This window comes from Carassius gibelio, chromosome A21 (genome assembly GCF_023724105.1).
Source record: "Carassius gibelio isolate Cgi1373 ecotype wild population from Czech Republic chromosome A21, carGib1.2-hapl.c, whole genome shotgun sequence".
NCBI classification, from domain to species: domain Eukaryota; kingdom Metazoa; phylum Chordata; class Actinopteri; order Cypriniformes; family Cyprinidae; genus Carassius; species Carassius gibelio.
Window position 1 is genome coordinate 1,132,168 of NC_068391.1, and position 20,170 is coordinate 1,152,337.

General features: G+C 36.6%; 1 long non-coding RNA gene across 2 annotated transcripts in view; it reads left to right on the top strand.

Moving 5' to 3' along the window:
• LOC127941583 (uncharacterized) overlaps nucleotides 1-18,893 on the top strand; it is a 41,781-nt gene extending 22,888 nt beyond the window's left edge. Inside the window, exons 2-3 of one of the 2 annotated variants that reach the window (XR_008149116.1) lie at nucleotides 17,727-17,973; nucleotides 18,255-18,893. This is a non-coding gene — a long non-coding RNA (uncharacterized LOC127941583). Of the gene's footprint in view, nucleotides 1-17,659; nucleotides 17,974-18,254 lie in introns of those variants that run through there. The other variant, XR_008149115.1, reaches the window with a different exon arrangement.
• Nucleotides 18,894-20,170: the final 1,277 nt, after the last annotated feature.

Sequence of the window (20,170 nt, forward strand, 5' to 3'; positions counted from 1 at the left end):
AACAGCTACGCCAGGGTTGTCTAGTTGAATGTGAAATAAGTCATGCAAAAACCATAATCTCCTAAATACCATTCAATTTAATGTTATTTTAATAGTACTGACAACATATTTTAAGTTATCACACATTACTGAAAAATTAAAGAAGGGACACTATATATAGTATAGTTCGGTGAGTCAAGAGCTAAACAAAAAGTCCTGTTTCATTACAAAATACTGTAACTTTTATAAACTTTATACTATCACCACAACATTTTAATTACTATTTATTATAAAATAAATATTTCATAAAACTGAAACTTAAATATATTATTTCTATAGGCTATACAAAACAGAAAAGAAAAAAGACTAAATAATAAGGCTGAATAAGCTGATCTATAGCATGTTAAATGGTGGTTGCCTGTCTATGAATGGTACACCCCAACTACTAAGCTCACAGAAGTGGTTTGACCCAAGTCCTCAGCAGCCAATGAAATTGACCTCTTCAAACTGATTTTTAACGTGTACTTCACGTGTATTTCACGTGTATTTCAACATGAAATACATGTTAAATACCCGCTGATTTTTCACGTGTAAACAACATGTATTTAACGTGTTAAACAATATTGGATATAATATCGGAGTAATATAGTATTTTAAGAAGCTATTAAAAAATATATAAATGACTTTACCATGTTGTGCAGTGCCGATAAATAAATAATATTAAATACGTGTTGTCTACGCATGAAATACACGTATTTAACGTGTTGTTGACGCGTTAAAATTCACGTGTATTTGACCCTCTTGGCCTTCCATACACATTAAACGTGAAAAAAGGACATCGCGTTGTTTTGATATGGATTACTTTATCACAGAATATTTGTTCGGGAGCACTTGTTTGGTTTAAAAGTAGACATGTCAAGTTTTCTATAGATATATCTCTCATGTCTCTTCGTTGAGTATTCATGGAGTTACAGTTCATTTTAATGTTGTGTTTGTAAATGAAGATCAGCGCAGACCAAGGCTGCAGACAGCACACCTTGTTTGTTATCTTTATTTTATAAGTGCCCAAAGTTTTGTTGTTATTATGTTTGTATCCAAAAAAAGTAGACCCTTTACATAGACACGTTAAAATTCACGTCTATTTGACCCTCTTGGCCTTCCATACACATTAGATGTGAAAAATGGACATCGCGTTGTTTTGATATGGATTACTTTATCACAGAATATTTGTTCGGCAGCACTTGTTTTGTTTAAAAGTAGACATGTCAAGCTTTCTATAGATATATCTCTCATGTCTCTTCGTTGAATATTCATGGAGTTACAGTTCATTTTAATGACGTGTTTGTAAATGAAGATCAGCGCAGACCAAGGCTGCACCTTGTTTGTTATATTTATTTTATAAGTGCACAAAGTTTTGTTGTTATTATGTTTGTATCCAAAAAAAAGTAGACCCTTTACAGATTCGATTGATGTATTGCTCGATTAAAACTGAAAGTTTAATTTAAGTAAATTTCGGGGTTATCAGGAGAAAATGACTCAAAACGCGTATATGCGTTAATAGACTCCAGAGTTAAAAGGCTGTCGTGACTTTTTTTCCTTCCAGTATTCATAAGCTGTATCACGCTGTCAAATTATATTTCATTTTGCACACATAAACAGTTCAAAAACACCTGAATTCTGCTCTTGTTGTGTTCTAATGGGTGGATTCGTGCAATTCGCTGTGATATTATTTTTGGAAGCGCTCATTTCTCTCTCGTCTTTCTCTCTGTTCTTTGGCCAGAGACACAATTTACGTTATAAAACGTATTCTTAAAATAAACATTTCTGTTTTAATAAATGGTCATATTAAATCATAGCATAACACATAAGTAGGTACAAAAATAATCAGTGATGCATGCGACCCTTTTGGTCTCAGTGTAGCTCAGTGTTTTGTGCCGTTTCGCTGCAGTGTTTTAATGTGAAAGGCTGTAATTTCTCTGTGGACTTCAAGTGTTCAGAGAAATACATCGCTAGCTCGCGGGCAGTTGGCTGCCGCGAATATATCATGTTATTACTTTAAACAGTTCAGAAACATCTGAATTTAGCTCTTGGTGTGCTCTAACGTGTGGATTGCGTGCAATCGCCGTTTTAAAAGGTCTTAAATAAGAATAAATTCGCTCGTTGTGAGCTCTAAGAGACAATGCCTCCAGCAGCTGACCAGCCGTGATTCTTCTCTCGTCTGACTGGTCTCTGCCCAGAAATAAATTATTAATGAGCCCTGACCCCTGTAATCAGATATGTTGGTTTAGCTTGTCAGTTTGAGGGAAATTGTATTATTTACTTGTATTTTTAACCAATGTAAAAGTGAAAGTAAACAAAACTCCGGGTATTGCAACCAGTAGGGGCGCGATTTTTCTCAGACAATGGAAGTCTATGGGTAATGAGTTTTTACATTTAAAAATTAATAAAAAAAAAACTTTAAGTCTGATCATTCTGAAAAGATATAGCAACCTGCACCGCTCTATCCCGCAGGTGTCTGCCGAGTTTGGGGCTTGTGGCTTTAAAGCCCTAGGAGGAGTAGCGTTTGACATTGCTCAGAAAAATAATAAGAAAAAAAATAAAAATAAGAAGTTTAAATAGCATAACAGTATGTTGGCTTGTTGCCAAGCCAACATAACTAGAATTAAAAGTTAGTGAACTAACTTTGATGTTGGCTTGGCCATCTTGGCCATGGAGCAAAAGAGCCAAAGTACTTGTGTGCCCAACATTGAGTTGCCCCGCTGCAAAATTAATACACATAATAATGCCATAAAAAAATACACCTGCAACAGTCTTTTTCCATGCTCCCTTGCTGTTTTCTCTTTTTAATAAAAAGCCTGGGCTATGATAACAGCTATGACAGGGTTGTCTAGCTGGATGTGAAATAAGTCATGCCTATTTTTCTCGTGTATGTATTTCACAGTCCTGCCACCGTCGCGTTGTGGGCAACGACACACAAGATTACTGAAACAATGCATTTTAAATCAAGGAGATCATAAGGGGTCCAAGCACAATGGTTTGTATAGATGATGCAGTTACACACTGTTTAAAATTGTTTAATTTGTACTGTATGTTCATTCTATTTATTTATTTGTGCTATTTACATAATGTTTACATTTTTTTAAGTTTGTTTTTGTTAATGTAAAATAGCACTGCATAGTCTTCACTGTAAGATAAAATACACAATCAAACCAAAATGTATTCAGACACCTTCAACATTTCTCACATAATCACAGTTTATTTGCTGTAGTTTAGAAACTGGTAATAATATATGACAATAACTCAGAACAAATTCATCTTGATAATTTCGGATAACTTTGATAAAAAGATATGTAATGGAATCAACCAAAACTTCAGACTGTCAGTATGACAATATTTACACAACTATCAATACTTTGTTGAACAGTTACCAAGCAAGAAATGCTTAATTTGGTTCAGTCTGTGGTGTGAAAAGGTTGCATTAACAATTAAAGAAAGAAACACTTAAGCAAAACATGGGCAGGTCCTTAATTATTATTTTTTTAAATCAATTTCACTGGTAGCCTACTGTATGAAGAATTAGTGGGTATAATATTTCACAGATCACTATTTTGCCATACTCACTTACATAAATGAACTAGTGGCCTGCACCCACTAGTAAAACAATTCTATCTTATTTTTGGATTGACTTTGGATAAATTCTTGTACTACAAGGTAATTCAGTCAAGAGCAGTGAGTGATTTACTTTCATTTTCATACATTAAAGACACTGACAGCAGAGCTAGTAAATTAGGCGCGGTCCCTTTAAGAGACAAACGCATCCATTATGATGATACACATCCGATTTTTTTTTTGCAAATCTTTACTTTCACTTAAGACATAACCACATACTTATTCGAACACACTTTCCAACACGGGTATTTCGACATATTTTGTATGTATTTGTTGTCGGTACAAAAGCAAGAAGACTTTGAGACGCGTCTCTTCTTGCTCCCTGAACAACACCGCGCTGCTGAATTGAGCACTTTTGCTTTGCGCTCTTTTTTCTGTTTATTTAAACTGCGATTTGAATTTGTTCGTTCAGGTCCAGGAGGAAGTGAACGTCCTGAACGACAGCTCTGTTCAGTGTTGCTGTCCCTGTCCGCGATACGCGCGGCTCTCTCTCGTGCACACGCGCCATCAGCTGCTCAGTTCAGTTTCCCGCAGCGCGGGGCTGAAGCCAACTTGATGTGTTGAATGCTCGGAGCACGTTATAAAACGTATTCTTAAAATACACATTTCTGTTTTAATAAATGGTCATATTAAATCATAGCATAACACATAAGTAGGTACAAAAATAATCAGTGATGCATGCGACCCTTTTGGTCTCAGTGTAGCTCCCTGCTTTACCATGTTATGCAACGCTGAGCAATTGCTGCGACGCAGAGATGGGGACTTGTGACTTGGTGACTTGGACTCGAGTCGACTCGAGTCGCTATTTTTAGGACTTGAGACTTGACTCGGACTTGGAAGTTAAAGACTCGGGACTTGACTTGACTTGAGAGATGATGACTTGAATGACTTGAGTGTTAATCACACCATGTTTTCAGTTTAAATATAAAATATATTAATTATTTTTAAAAATAAAGGTAGTAAATACTCGCTGGAGCGCAGGCTGAGAATAGCGTCGTGACTGGATCAGGACACTATCATCAGTCATGTCCTCTCTACCTTACGCACACCACGCCCACTTAGATCAGATATCACATCACATCAACATGTCAGCCTGAGGGTTACCGATGGTCATCGCTTTTGTCTTCAACAATTCGCGCCTAAAAACGCGTAGAAAACGCTGGGTGTGCCGCTTTCTGCTTCTTTCCAAAGCGCTCGGGCAGTTGCGCCCCTGAGGCGTCTGCCGTTGCTAAGCAACCATGACGAGCTCTCTCCGTGACGTGCTCTCTCCATGGAGACGCGGAAATTTCAGCAAAGGATAAAAGGATTTGCAGCTCTAAAAATCGCTTACAGTAGCTCTGCTACTAAATTTATTTCAAAATGGCAATCCATATACAGCTATGATCAGCTGTTCCTTCTTCTTGGCTGAGCTTTCAACGTTGTTACGGGAAAGGATGAAGCTGATTGGTTAGTTCTTGTCACTTGACCTGCGGTGCGCTTGCGGCATTCTGAAAAGTTTATATATGTTTTTAACTCGATGCGGTGCGGACGCGCCTGGAAAAAACGAGCGCGCCGCAACGCGTCCGCGTCGCGACCGCGTTGCTTCCATTATGAGCGCGCATACCACGCGCCTACATTGGAAATAACGAACTTGCGCGCGCAAAAGACGTGCTATGTGACACCCCTTACGATCCGCTAGCAGGCCGTCAAAAAAACGCGTTCCAAAAAACGCTAGGGCTGGGCTAAGGGGGCTTAAGCCTCGAATATTTTGTTACCTTGTCTTTCTCATAGAGCAAAACAATTAATCAGAAAAACAAATGTGAATAAGACTACATCTGCCGCGATTACCTAATCATGAGAAGTGCATATTACAGTTACATATATATACAGTGGGGCTCGAAAGTTTGGGCAGAATCTGTGAAAATGCGAGTAATTTTCAAAAAATAAGAGAGATCATACTAAATGCATGTTATATTTTATTTAGTACTGTCCTGAGTAAGATATTGTACATAAAAGTTATTAACATTTAGTCCAGAAGACAAAAAAAATGCTGAAATTATGAAAATAACCCCACTCAAAAGTTTGGGAACCCTCTTGGTACTGTGTTCTGTCACCTGATGATCCAGGACTGTCTTTCTGTTTTGTGATGGTTGTGCATGAGTCCCTTGTTTGTTCTGAACAGTTAAACTGAGCAGCGTTCTTCAGAAAAATCTTTAAGGTCCTGCAGATTCTTCAGTTTTCACTGATGCTCCAGAAGGAAACAAGATGCATTAAGAGCTGGGGGTGAAAAGTTTTGAACACGATGAAGATGGCCAAATTTGTCTTATTTTGTTGAAATATTTTTTTTTTCCATTTAGTTCTGCCATTCGTAAGCAACAGAAGATACTTGTATGTTTCCCGGTACACAAATTAAGTACAATTTACCTTGATCTTCAAATTCCAAAAGTTTTCACCCCCCGCTCTTAATGCATCTTGTTTCCTTCTGGAGCATCAGTGAATGTTTGAATCTTTTTAAATAGTTGTGTTTGAGTCCCTCAAATGTCCTCAGTGTGATAAGATGTATCTCAAAATCATACAGTCACTGCTGGAAAGGGTTCAAATATGCAAAGATGCTGGAAAACTGAAGAATCTGCAGGAGCTTAAAGATTTTTCTGAAGAATGCTGCTCTGTTTAACTGTTCAGAACAAACAAGGGACTCATGCACAACCATCACAAAACAGAAAGACAGTCGAGGATCATCAGGTAACAGAACACAGTATTAAGAACCAAGGGTTCCCAAACTTTTGAGTGGGGTTATTTTAATAATTTCAGCATTTTTTTTTTAAAATGTTAATATCTTTTATGTACAATATCTTACTCAGGACAGTACTAAATAAAATACAACATGCATTTAGTATGATCTCTCTTATTTTTTGAAAATTACTCGCATTTTCACAGATTCTGCAAAGGGTGCCCAAACTTTCGAGAAATGTAACAAAGTTTAATGTTGTATGTAAACTGTGTTTGAGAGAGAGAGGTGTTCAGAGAGGAGTCTGTTGGATGTTAAGCTGTTATTTGTTTTATGGACTCAATGTTGAAAATGTAAAATATTTCAAACACTGTTGGCAGAAATGAAAAATAAATAATTTTATGAAGTTACAATTTTGTTTGATTCCATGATGTATTTTACTGAACATGAGTATTTACAATGCAAATCCAAATTATTTTAATTTACTGGCAGTTACTTATATCTTGTCTTTTAACTTTATTAAAATCAGATTCTGCAGGTAAAATTACAATAATAAGGTGACTTGACTTGGACTTGACTTGACCTACTACAGGACTTGACTTGACTTGACTTGCCCAAGAAAAAAAATACTCGGGACTTACTTGAGACTTGAAGGTTAAGACTTGAGACTTACTTGAGACTTGCACATGTGTGACTTGGTCCCATCTCTGCTGCGACGTTAAGCCTGACAGAGAAATCTCACAAGCACATATAAACACTCATTTTCATATGTGTAATATATTCTTCTAATTGTTTTGTGCCGTTTCGCTGCAGTGTTTTAATGTGAAAGGCTGTAAATGTGTACTTCAAGTGTTCAGACAAATACATCGCGAGCTCATCTGTGACGTTCAGCATGATGATTCAGTTAGAAACCAGCTAAGACCAGCGTGACAGTGGCCAAAACTACTTTAAAACCATATAATTATTATTCTAATTGTTTTGTGCCGTTTCGCTGCAGTGTTTTAATGCGAAAGGCTGTAAATGTGTACTTCAAGTGTTCAGACAAATACATCGCGAGCTCATCTGTGACGTTCAGCATGATGATTCAGTTAGAAACCAGCTAAGACCAGCGTGACAGTGGCCAAAACTACTTTAAAACCATATAATTATTATTCTAATTGTTTTGTGCCGTTTCGCTGCAGTGTTTTAATGCGAAAGGCTGTAAATTCTCTGTGGACTTCAAGTGTTCAGAGAAATACATCGCCAGCTCGCGAGCAGTTGGCTGCCGCGAATATATAATGTTATTACTTTAAACAGTTCAGAAACATCTGAATTTAGCTCTTGGTGTGTTCTAACGTGTGGATTGCGTGTAATCGCGTTTTTAAAAGGTCTTAAATAAGAATGAATTCGCTAGTTCTCGGCTCCGTGTAGACAGCCTGGGCTGAGCAGCAGTATTTTTAACCAGTTTAAAAGTGAAACGAAACCCGACTCCGCCCCTAAATGTCATTGCAACTGTAGGGGCGCAATTTTTCTCAGACAATGTAAGTCTATGGGTAATGAATTTTGACATTTAAAAATTAATAAAAAAAAAACTTTAAGTCTGATCAGTCTGAAAAGATATAGCAACCAGCACCGCTCTATCCCGCAGGTGTCTGCCGAGTTTGGGGCTTGTGGCTTTAAAGCCCTAGGAGGAGTAGCGTACAGAATTTCTGTCAGAAAAATAATAATAAGAAAAAAAAGAAGAAGTTTAAATAGCATAACAGTATGTTGGCTTGTTGCCAAGCCAACATAACTAGAATTAAAAGTTAGTGAACTAACTTTGATGTTGGCTTGGCCATCTTGGCCATGGAGCAAAAGAGCCACAGTACTTGTGTGCCCTACATTCTTGAGTTGCCCTGCTGCAAAAAATTAAAAAAATAATACCATAAAAAATACACCTGCAACAGTCTTTTTCCATGGTCCCTTGCTGTTTTCTTTTTTAATAAAAAGCCTGGGCTATGATAACAGCTACGACAGGGTTGTCTAGCTGGATGTGAAATAAGTCATGCCTATTTTTCTCGTGTATGTATTTCACAGTCCTGCCACCGTCACGTTGTGGGCAACGACACACTCGATAACTGAAACAATGCATTTTAAATCAAGGAGATCAAAAGGGGTCCAAGCACAATGGTGTGTATAGATGATGCAGTTACACAATGGACATGTATCTTTTCAAGTAAATTATGAGTCCTTTTGTTAGTACTATTATATGCACAACATGAAAATAGATAACTATCAGTGTCCCTTCTTCACTTTTTCAGTAATGTGTGATAACTTGATAAAAATATTGGCAATACTATTAAAATATGTTAAAATTTAATGATATCTAGGAGATGATGTTCAAGTCTTTGAACAGATGAGGTGTGCTATATTTTTTCTAACTTATTGGACTTACGGTTTTAATAAAAATAAATATTAAAAATCATAAAAATCCCATAGACTTTAATTGTCAGGATGTTCAGATGAGCCAAGCTCCAAATCCCATTAGACTCAATCAAAGTTAGCTTCTATGAACTATTTCTAATCAATTTAAACTCATTCAAACTCGTGTAATATTTCAAATTTATTTATGTGCATAAATAAAACATTTATAAATATTCATTATAATTTTTTATAAACTTCAATAAGGCCCAATATAGTAATAATGCTAAAACTATAATCTCCTAAATACCATTCAATTTGACTCTATTTTCACGTTGTGCATATAATAGTACTCATAGAAGGAATCATAATTTACTTGAAAATAGGATATTTATGTATTTATTTGTAAGAACTGCTTTGTCTCTAAATATATCTTGAAGTATTTAGTATTTATCCTGTGGCGCCATCGTGTGGACAACATACTGAAAGCAGCTGGTGAATGCAATCTCTTTTAATATTCAATCCAGCATCAATACCTATTTTGCACACATACACAGCTCAAAAACACCTGAATTCTGCTCTTCTTGTGTTCTAATGGGTGGATTGTGTGAGACATAATTTATTAATGAGATCTGACCCGATAATAATAACATATGTTGGTTTAGCTTGTCAGTGTGAATGAAATGTGTATTTATTTGTCCGATCTCGCCCCAAAACACGGCTGTCATGTAACTTTTTTTCCCTTCACAATGTCAAATATTGCGTTTTGCACACATACACGGCTCAAAAACCCCTGGATTTTGCTCTCGTTGTGTTCTAAAGGGTGGATTGTGTGCATTCTGAATATATATTTTATTTTAAGATGCTCTTAAAAAATATATATAAATGACTTTACCACAGGGAACTACACTAACTTTTTCCACTGGTGGCTCTTATCAGTCACCACTTTTTCAGTTACTGGCACAAAACATGATTTGGTCGCCCAAATTATTTATAGTAATTACTGGATAAAAATGAACAATAATGAAACTGTATTGCATACAGATGTGCTTTTTGTTTTACTTGCCATCTTTTAAACCACATGCCTTGTTCTATTTCTTACAGTAGACACAGTGCATTGCTCTGTCTTGTAGCTGGGGTTAGAGTTGTACAGAAAGAAAGTATACTTGTAAAGAAAGAAACACTTAATCAAAACATGGTCAGGTCCCTAATTATTATTTTTTTTTTAATAAATTTCACTGGTAGCCTACAGTATAAAGAATTTTTGGGTATAATATTTCACAGATTTCACACACTATTTTGCCATACTCACTTACATAAATGAACTAGTGGCCTGCACCCACTAGTAAAACAATTCTATCTGATTTTTGGATTGACTTTGGATAAATTCTTGTACTACAAGGTAATTCAATCAAGAGCAGTGAGTGATTTACTTTCATTTTCGTACATTAAAGAAACTGCAGCAGAGCTAGTGAATTAGGCGCGGTGGCCTTAAGAGACAAACGCATCCATTATGATGATACACATCCGATTTTTTTTTTGCAACTCTTTACTTTGACTTAAGACATAAACACATAATCTTTCGAACACATTTTCCAACACGGGTATTTCGACATATTTTGTATGTACTTGTTGTCGGTACAAAAGCAAGAAGACTTTGAGACGAGTCTCTGCTTGCTCCCTGAACACCAGAACACCGCGCTGCTGAATTGAGCTCTTTCGCTTTTCGCTCTTTTTTTCTGTTTATTTATACTGCGATTCGTATTTGTTCGTTCAGGAGCAGGAGGACGTGAACGTCCTGAACGAGAGCTCTGTTCAGTGTTAATGTCCGTGAGACGCGGCTCTCTCTCGCACCGAACACAGCGCGAGTCACCAGCTGCTCAGTTCAGCTTTCCCGCAGCGCGGGGCTGAAGCCAACTCGATGTGTTGAATGCTCGGAGCACGTTATAAAACGTATTCTTAAAATACACATTTCTGTTTTAATAAATGCTCATATTAAATCATAGCATAACACATAAGTAGGTACAAAAATAATCAGTGATGCAAATGCTGATGCATTTTTGCAATGATGCAAAAAAACATTTTTGTCGCAGTGTAGCTCTGCTTTACCATGTTATGCAACGCTGAGCATCGCAGACTTTCAGTCTGACAGAGAAATCTCACAAGCACATATAAACACTCATTTTCATGTGTATAATATATTCTTCTAATTGTTTTGTGCCGTTTCGCTGCAGTGTTTTCATGTGAAGGCTGTAAATGTGGACTTCAAGTGTTCATACATCGCGAGCTCCCGGACATTTGGCTGCCGCGAAAATATCATGTTATTACTTTAAACAGTTCAGAAACATCTGAATTTAGCTCTTGGTGTGTTCTAACGGGTAGATTGCGTGCAATCGCCGATATAATTTAATAATAAAAGGTCTTAAATAAGAATGAATTCGCTCGTTGTGAGCTCCTGGAGACAGCCTGAGCTGAGCAGCAGCTGATTCTTCTCTCGTCTTTCTGACTGCTCTCTGCCCAGAAATAAATTATTAATGAGCCCTAACCCCTGTAATAATCAGATATGTTGGTTTAGCTTGTCAGTTTGAGGGAAATTGTATTATTTACTTGTATTTTTAACCGGTTTAAAAGTGAAACGAAACCCGACTCCTCCCCTAAATCTCATTGCAACTGTAGGGGCGCAATTTTTCTCAGACAATGTAAGTCTATGGGTAATGAATTTTGACATTTAAAAATTAATTTAAAAAAAACTTTAAGTCTGATCAGTCTGAAAAGATATAGCACACACCACCGCTCTATCCCGCAGGTGTCTGCCGAGTTTGGGGCTTGTGGCTTTAAAGCCCTAGGAGGAGTAGCGTACAGAATTTCTGTCAGAAAAATAATAATAAGAAAAAGAAGAAGTTTAAATAGCATAACAGTATGTTGGCTTGTTGCCAAGCCAACATAATAATAATAACTAGAATTAAAAGTTAGTGAACTAACTTTGATGTTGGCTTGGCCATCTTGGCCATGGGGCAAAAGAGCCACAGTACTTGTGTGCCCAACATTCTTGAGTTGCCCCGCTGCAAAAAAAAAAAATAATAATAATACCATAAAAAATACACCTGCAACAGTCTTTTTCCATGGTCCCTTGCTGTTTTCTTTTTTAATAAAAAGCCTAGGCTATGATAACAGCTACGACAGGGTTGTCTAGCTGAATGCGAAATAAGTCATGCAAAAACCATAATCTCCTAAATACCATTCAATTTAATGTTATTTTAATAGTACTGACAACATATTTTAAGTTATCACACTACTGAAAAATTAAAGAAGGGACAGTATATATAGTATACTTCGGTGAGTCAAGAGCTAAACAAAAAGTCCTGTTTCATTACAAAATACTGTAACTTTTATAAACGTTATGCTATCACCACAAAATTTTAATTAATATTTATTAAAAAATAAATATTTCATAAAACTGAAACTTAAATATATTATTTCTATAGGCTATACAAAACAGAAAAGAAAAAAGACTAAATAATAAGGCTGAATAAGCTGATCTATAGCATGTTAAATGGTGGTTGCCTGTCTATGAATGGTACACCCCTCTAAGCACACAGAAGTGGTTTGACCCAAGTCCTCAGCAGCCAATGACACTGACCTGTTCAAACTGATTTTTAAGGCATACTTCACGTGTATTTCACGTGTATTTAACGTGTATTTAAAACGTGAAATATAGCTGATTTTTCATGAGTAAACAACGCGTATTTAACGTGTATTTGACCCTCTTGGCCTTCCATACACATTAGAAGGGAGACGTGAAAAAAGGACATCGCGTACTTTATCACAGAATATTTGTTCGGCAGCACTTGTTTAGTTTAAAAGTAGACATGTCAAACTTTCTATAGATATATCTCTCATGTCTCTTCGTTGAGTATTCATGGAGTTACAGTTCATTTTAATGACGTGTTTGTAAATGAAGATCAGCGCAGACAAGGTTGAAGACAGCACACCTTGTTTGTTATCTTTATTTTATAAGTGCACAAAGTTTTGTTGTTATTGTGTTTGTATCCAAAAAAAAGTAGACCCTTTACAGATTCGATTGATGTATTGCTCTTATCTGTACGTTTAAAACTGAAAATGTAATTTAAGTAATTGTCAGGGTTATCAGCAGAAAATGACTCAAAACGCGTATATGCGTTAATCGACGCCAGAGTTAAAAGGCTGTCGTGACTTTTTTCCTTCCAGTATTCATAAGCTGTATCGCGCTGTCAAATTATATGTCATTTTTCACACATAAACATATCAAAAACACCTGAATTCTGCTCTTGTTGTGTTCTAATGGGTGGACTAGTGCTGTGATATTATTTTTGGAATCTCTTAAAAAATGCTGATGAAGTGCTCATTTCTCTCTCGTCTTTCTCTCTGTTCTTTGGTCAGAGACATAATTTATTAATGAGATATCTGACCCGGTAATAATAACATATGTTGATTTAGCTTGTCAGTGTGAATGAAATGTGTAGCCTATTTATTTGTCTGATCTCGCCCCAAACGCGGCTGTCATGTGACTTTTTTTTCCCTTCGCGATGTCAAATATTGCATTTTGCGCACATACACGGCTCAAAAACCCCTGGATTTTTCTCTTAGTGTGTTCTAATTGGTGGATTGTGTGCATTCGCAGGAATATTTATTTTAAGAAGCTCTTAAAAAATATATATAAATGACTTTACCATGTTGTGACGATGGATAACAATTGATGTGAGGTTCAGCCTGACAGATAAAATCTCACAATCACATATAAACACTCATTTTCATGTGTATAATATATTGTTCTAATTGTTTTGTGCCGTTTCGCTGCAGTGTTTTAATGTGACAGGCTGTAAATTCTCTTCAAGTGTTCAGAGAAATACATGGCGAGCTCGCGGGCAGTTGCGCTGCCGCGAATATATCATGTTATTACTTTAAACAGTTCAGAAACATCTGAATTTAGCTCTTGGTGTGTTCTAACGTGTGGATTGCGTGCAATCGCCGATATAATTTAATTATAAAAGGTCTTAAATAAGAATAAATTCGCTCGTTGTGAGCTCCGTGGAGACAGCATGAGCTGAGCAGCAGCTGATTCTTCTCTCGTCTGTCTGACTGCTCTCTGCCCAGACATCAAGTATTCATAAGCTGTATCACGCTGTCAAATTATATTTCATTTTGCCCACATAAACAGTTCAAAAACACCTGAATTCTGCTCTTGTTGTGTTCTAATGGGTGGATTAGTGCAATTCGCTGTGATATTATTTTTGGAAGCGCTTAAAAATGCGGATGAAGCGCTCATTTCTCTCTCGTCTTTCTCGCTGTTCTTTGGCCAGAGACATAATTTATAAATGAGACCTGACCCGGTAATAATAACATATGTTGGTTTAGCTTGTCAGTTTATATAGCTAGCCTATTTATTTGTCCGATCTCGCCCCGAAACGCGGCTGTCATGTGGACTTCAAGTGTTCAGAGAAATACATCGCGGGCTCGCGGACATTTGGCTGCCGCGAATATATCATGTTATTACTTTAAACAGTTCAGAAACATCTGAATTTAGCTCTTGGTGTGTTCTAACGTGTGGATTGCGTGCAGTCGCCGTTTTAAAAGGTCTTAAATAAGAATGAATTCGCTCGTTGTGAGCTCCTGGAGACAGCCTGAGCTGAGCAGCATTGATTCTTCTCTCGTCTTTCTGACTGCTCTCTGCCCAGAAATCAATTATTAATGAGCCCTGACCCCTGTAATAATCAGATATGTTGGTTTAGCTTGTCAGTTTGAGGGAAATTGTATTATTTACTTGGTATTTTTAACCGGTTTAAAAGTGAAACGAAACCTGACTCCTCCCTTTAATCTCGGTTATTGCAACTAGGGGCGCAATTTTTCTCAGATAATGTAAGTCTATGGGTAATGTAATTTGACATTTAAAAATTAATTTAAAAAAAACTTTAAGTCTGATCAGTCTGAAAAGATATAGCAACCAGCACCGCTCTATCCCACAGGTTTCTGCCAAGTTTGGGGCTTGTGGCTTTAAAGCCCTAGGAGGAGTAGCGTACAGAATTTCTGTCAGAAAAATAATAATAAGAAAAAAAAGAAGAAGTTTAAATAGCATAACAGTATGTTGGCTAATAATAATAAGATTAAATAGTAGATCAGTAAGTTGGCTTTGTCAAGCCAACTTAATTACAAATATATTACAGTGTGAAATATATTGTGTGACGGTGTGCAGTCGTGGGTCAGCAGAGTGAAGAGGAGGGGGCTCAGCACACATCCGTGGGGGACCCCAGTGTTCAGCGTGATGGTGCTGGATGTGTTGCTGCCGACCCGTACTGCCTGAGGTCTTCCAGTCAGAAAGTCCAACAGCCAGTTTCACAGTGAAGTGTTGAGACCCAGCTGAATCAGTTTGTAAATGAGCTGTTGAGGTATGATCGTGTTGAATGCTGAACTGAAGTCAATGAACAGCATTCTGACATATGAGTCCTTTTTGTCCAGATGTGTGAGTGCTGAGTGGACGGCAGTGGCTATGACATCATCGGTCGACCGGTTGGACCGATATGCAAACTGGAAGTGGTCCAGTGGAGGGAGGGGTGTGGGGGGGGGACTTGATGTGGTGCATACTAGCCGTTCAAAGTACAGCTAGTACAGAGTACAGAGTACAGAATGTTTATTATTTTACATTAATATTAAGTAAATATTGTGTTTGACTGTAATTGTTAAAAATGTCTTAAAGGTCCCATGACATGCTACTTCTTGTAGGTTTTAACATAGGCCCTAGTGGTCCCTAGTACTGTATCTGAAACCTTTTTCAAAAAATTCAGCCTCGGTGCAGAATTATAGTCACTACAATCCAGTCCCAGAATGAGCTTCCTTCAGATGGGCTGTTTCGGTGTCTTTAGCTTTAAATGTTAATGAGGAGGAGAAAGGCGGTTCAAGATGAAGGGTGGCTGTGGCCTTGACCATATTGTGGCAGTGGTACCATGTATGTTTTGGGTATATTGCAATGGCACGAAGAAACACAGTTGTTTAAGCTTTTCAGTCTCTGATAAGAACAGAAATCCTTCTCTTCATTTGCTGTAAATCTGGAGAAGCAGAGAGATCTCCTGTGAAATCAGAGATGATGAAGCTGTGAATAAAAGTGATTATTCTGTCAGAAACACAAAAGCTGTTTTAGCAACAGCAGCTGTGGTTTAGACTGGATGTACATACAAAAAGAGGAAATGAGCTCAGTGTAGAACCTTTGATCATTTCATATTTTCTGCATGGTTAAAAGTGCTACACTTTCTCAAGTAGATGTTTCTCAAGCACAGGAAGTGACTGTTAAACTGAAGTTAACAACGACAAAAAAAGCACTAACCAGACACAACATGAAAAGATTCCAGCAACAAGCAGTTTATCGGTCCACACGAGAAGAGACACGGTTATGAGACACAACCACAAACTAACCACAAACCACAGACAAGTTCTTGAGTAAAAGTACAGATGTTTATTATAAAATATTACTCTATTACTGAGTTGATGATTTGCTTAAGTGAGTTAAGCTTATGGGTAAGGGTGAACGATACCCATTATGTTTTCTTCTGGTTTAGTTATGGAGAGAGGGAAGTTCTATGTATTTTCTTTTCTTTAATGTATAGGTAATTTAGTATTTTCCCCTCTTTAGTTAAAGGTGTGTTGTTGTTGTTTTGGGACCTCCTCCTGGGGCCTGTACCATGATGGTAGCTGAACAAATTCAGAGTTACAGGATTAGTTTTGAGTTGACAAAACCAAACCTCTCCAGTCTGGCTTTGTTGGTACCATGATGCTGTTCATCAACTTTCTTTGTCAACTCAGGCTTTGATCCTGAGTTTGTGGAGCGCGTGCACATGAATGTGTGACATCACCGGCGAACAGCCAATCACGAGCCTTGCAACACAATGCAAGTTTGATTTACTTCTAATGAGAGACCCAGCGAGATCCAAAACTAAAGGTTTTGCTAAGGGTTAAGAGATTGAAGAATATGACAAATTTAAATGTCATGTGAAAAATGGAGGACTAATAAAATAAGTGATCTTGCTCCATCAGTGTAGTCACAAGTGAATCTTGTTAACTTAGTTTATACATTTGAAAATATATAGTGATAGAAACTTGAACATGTAAATTCAGATTTGTAATTTTTAAAATAGTTCAATCTTTTGATACTACAGCTTATTTATATTACATGATCTGTATACATTAATATTTATTAAAATTTTATAATAACTGTTAAACTAAAATTGCTTGTGTGTAAGAGATAAATAATAATATGAATCACAATTATATAGATCATAAAATGACTCAGTTATTATCATTAAAGCCAGACTTCTATTTTTTTTTTTAAGCATAAGTGACCTTTAATTTGGAGCAAGATAAACTGGAGTGACTTTGTGTCAGACATGTGTCACTTCTCTCACATCTGATTGGTCCAGCTTCAGTTTGAGATCTTTCATAGTACCTAAAACCCAGGGTTGGCGGAAACTAAGCTGAAACATAGCTGGCTAGCCACCTAATCCAGCTTCATGGTACAGGCCCCTGAGGTAATGTTTCTTTGTTTTATATTTATTTTTGTATTGATGTTATCTTTTCTTTTGAACCACATTAATGAGTAAATTAAAAGCCCTCCAAGCCATTTTCAAACTTAAAATCAGTGGTTGGTTGTGATAATTGGCACCTGCAGAACTGGAAATCCTCAAAGTCTCTCCATTATTATTTTTCATTGTTTCAATTTACCCCTAAAGGGTTGGACATAACACTACTTGTATAACAATTTACACACACAAAAAAAAAATCAATTTCACTAGATGTTAAGGAAAGTTTAGATTTTTCTGTGGGTGATTCATGTGTGTAGCAAACGCCTTGCCCCACATTCATTTTTGCTATGAATAGAAACTTGCCCAACTATGAAAAAAAAGTGCGACTTATAGTCCGGAAAATACGGTATTTGTTCAAGTTTTACTGCAAATCTAATCACACTGAGGTTATCTGAACTTACTGTACCTTGACTTTAATTCAACTCTGTATGATTTAACAGATACATATTCAGTGTAGAAATGAAATAATGCACAGAGAAAACAGCTGGAGCGTCAGAAACTACAGACGAGTAAAAACCAACAGGACAGAGAGAAAAATGAAGGACAGAAATAAAACACAAACCACTGGATCTCAAGAGAAAAGCAGATGGAGACTTGTTAGATGGGACAGTATGAAGATGTTAAAACCCAAATGTAAGTGTTTATTATGAAACTTAAATTCCTCATCACAATTCTATTTTATATGTATATATATATATATATATATATATATATATATATATATATATATATATATATATATATACATACACACAAACACTCCTGTCATAGAGTGTCACATTCAGTCAGATTTATCCCTGATGTTCTGCATTCATCTGATGAATGATTGATGTATTATTGAATGAGATCATAAACCCCTGATCAATCCAAAACAATAAGGATCTAAATAATTAATACATATTTGTGATTTCTAGTCTCAGATGATCCAGACGGGCCTGAAAAGATTATTTCTGATGTTCTCAAGAACACAACACACCAGCATCATCATCATCATCTTCTTCTTCATCACTCAGTTCAGCTCCTGGTCTCTTTCAGTGTTTACAGACTCATTCCCTTCCATCAGTGACTCTGTGTCTTCAGTTCACCTCTACAGGTCATCATCAGAATCACAGCAGAGTTAAAAATCTACAAATATATGTGGCCAGAGGTATAAAGACAGCATGTTAAAACACATAAAACTCAGTATATGGCCCCATTAAGAGATCGCCGATCTCTGCTCGTGAGATTTCCTGTTTGCATGTGCGTGAACAGAACAGTCATTTCGTGATAATCTGATGTAGCAGCCGAGTGACATGTCGTAGTGTGATCCACATGAACCTCGTGTCGGGGGATAGTGGAAATTTCCAGTGTAATGTTCAGTATTTTCTATTCTTGTGTTAGCATCTGGAATTGTGCAAAGGCTATCAGTGTTGTTAAAACTCGTGTTTTAATGTTTAACAATGTGTGTTCATGTGAACAAGGTGGTTATTGTGAGAGCAAAGATGAGATGACTTTGTTAATGTGTTTCCTTTATCTCTAAGGATTCAGGATTTTGGTGAAGCGAACAAGATTTATTTAAGTGTTTTTGGACTTGTAGGAGATGTTTTTGGTCGTGTTCAATCCAGAGTAAATTATTTGGGAGTGTGTGTCTCGTACTGGTTTTCAAGCAGTGTTCATCTGTTGGTAAACTAAGTTTTTGTTACATTGGAACTGGTGAAACATCACATTATTATAATTATTTCTTTCTGTAAGTCTTCAGTGTCATTACACTGTCTAACTCTTGGAGTAATAATTCCAATTTAGTCATTTTTCTTACTTCCTATTTTCTTGCATTTTATTTACTTTTTATTTATTTTTGCTCAGCTGTGTTTCCACCGACAACAGTGACTTCATTTAAGAAAAAAAAAAAACGCTAACCAATCAGATAAACCCCCAGTACAAACAAATTAATCTGTTGCCATGTGTGTTTATTTTTCCTGACCACCCAGTTATTTATTTATATATATTTATAATCAAAGTATTTTCCAGCAGCAGCAATGAAAACACACACAGTTCCCTTTGAAGGACACTTCAAACTGTGTCCTCTAGGGGTCGCTATGGGGAACACGTCATCATGACCCGTGTATGAAGCATACATTGAAAAACTTCAACATATGTATAAAAACAGCACATGACGTCACTACCGGTGTCACTACAGTATAAATAGGTGCCGGGAGAACACTTCATCCACTTATTTGTCTTCACTGACTGTTTAGTTTGAAGCGTGCATTTTGCACTGGGATTTATTCAGAAGTTGAGTCAGTGTGTTGTACTCTGATCTAAACTGATTTTACACACACTGTAATAGAATTGACCAAAACACTAGTGCACTCTATGGCCCTAAATACACTCAAACACAAACACTAATATGACTGGATATGTGACTGGCGCCATCTAGAGACAAAAAGACAAACACAAGAGTTTAAAATGTGTTCATACAAACTCACTTTCAGACATTCAAGAGTCATTTTAGTAACATCATCCAGTGTTCAGATCTCTGTTTCTGTTTTTATTTTTCATTATTTAATTTAAAAGTCAAATGCTTTTGATTAATAAATGTCATGATTGGCTTATATTTCAAGTATTATAAATAAAACACTGCATATATAAATCAGTGTGTGTGTTATAATACAGTATGGAGCACAAGAGAGAGTGTGTGAAGAACAGTGCTCCAGACTCATAGCAGCAGATTCAAGCCGTTGTAGAGATGCACTTTCAGTTTTATCTTCAACATCATCATAAACAGCTTGCTCATTATGTTAATAATATTATCTTATTTTTTATTGTCAGATTTATATGATGTTTATATGAT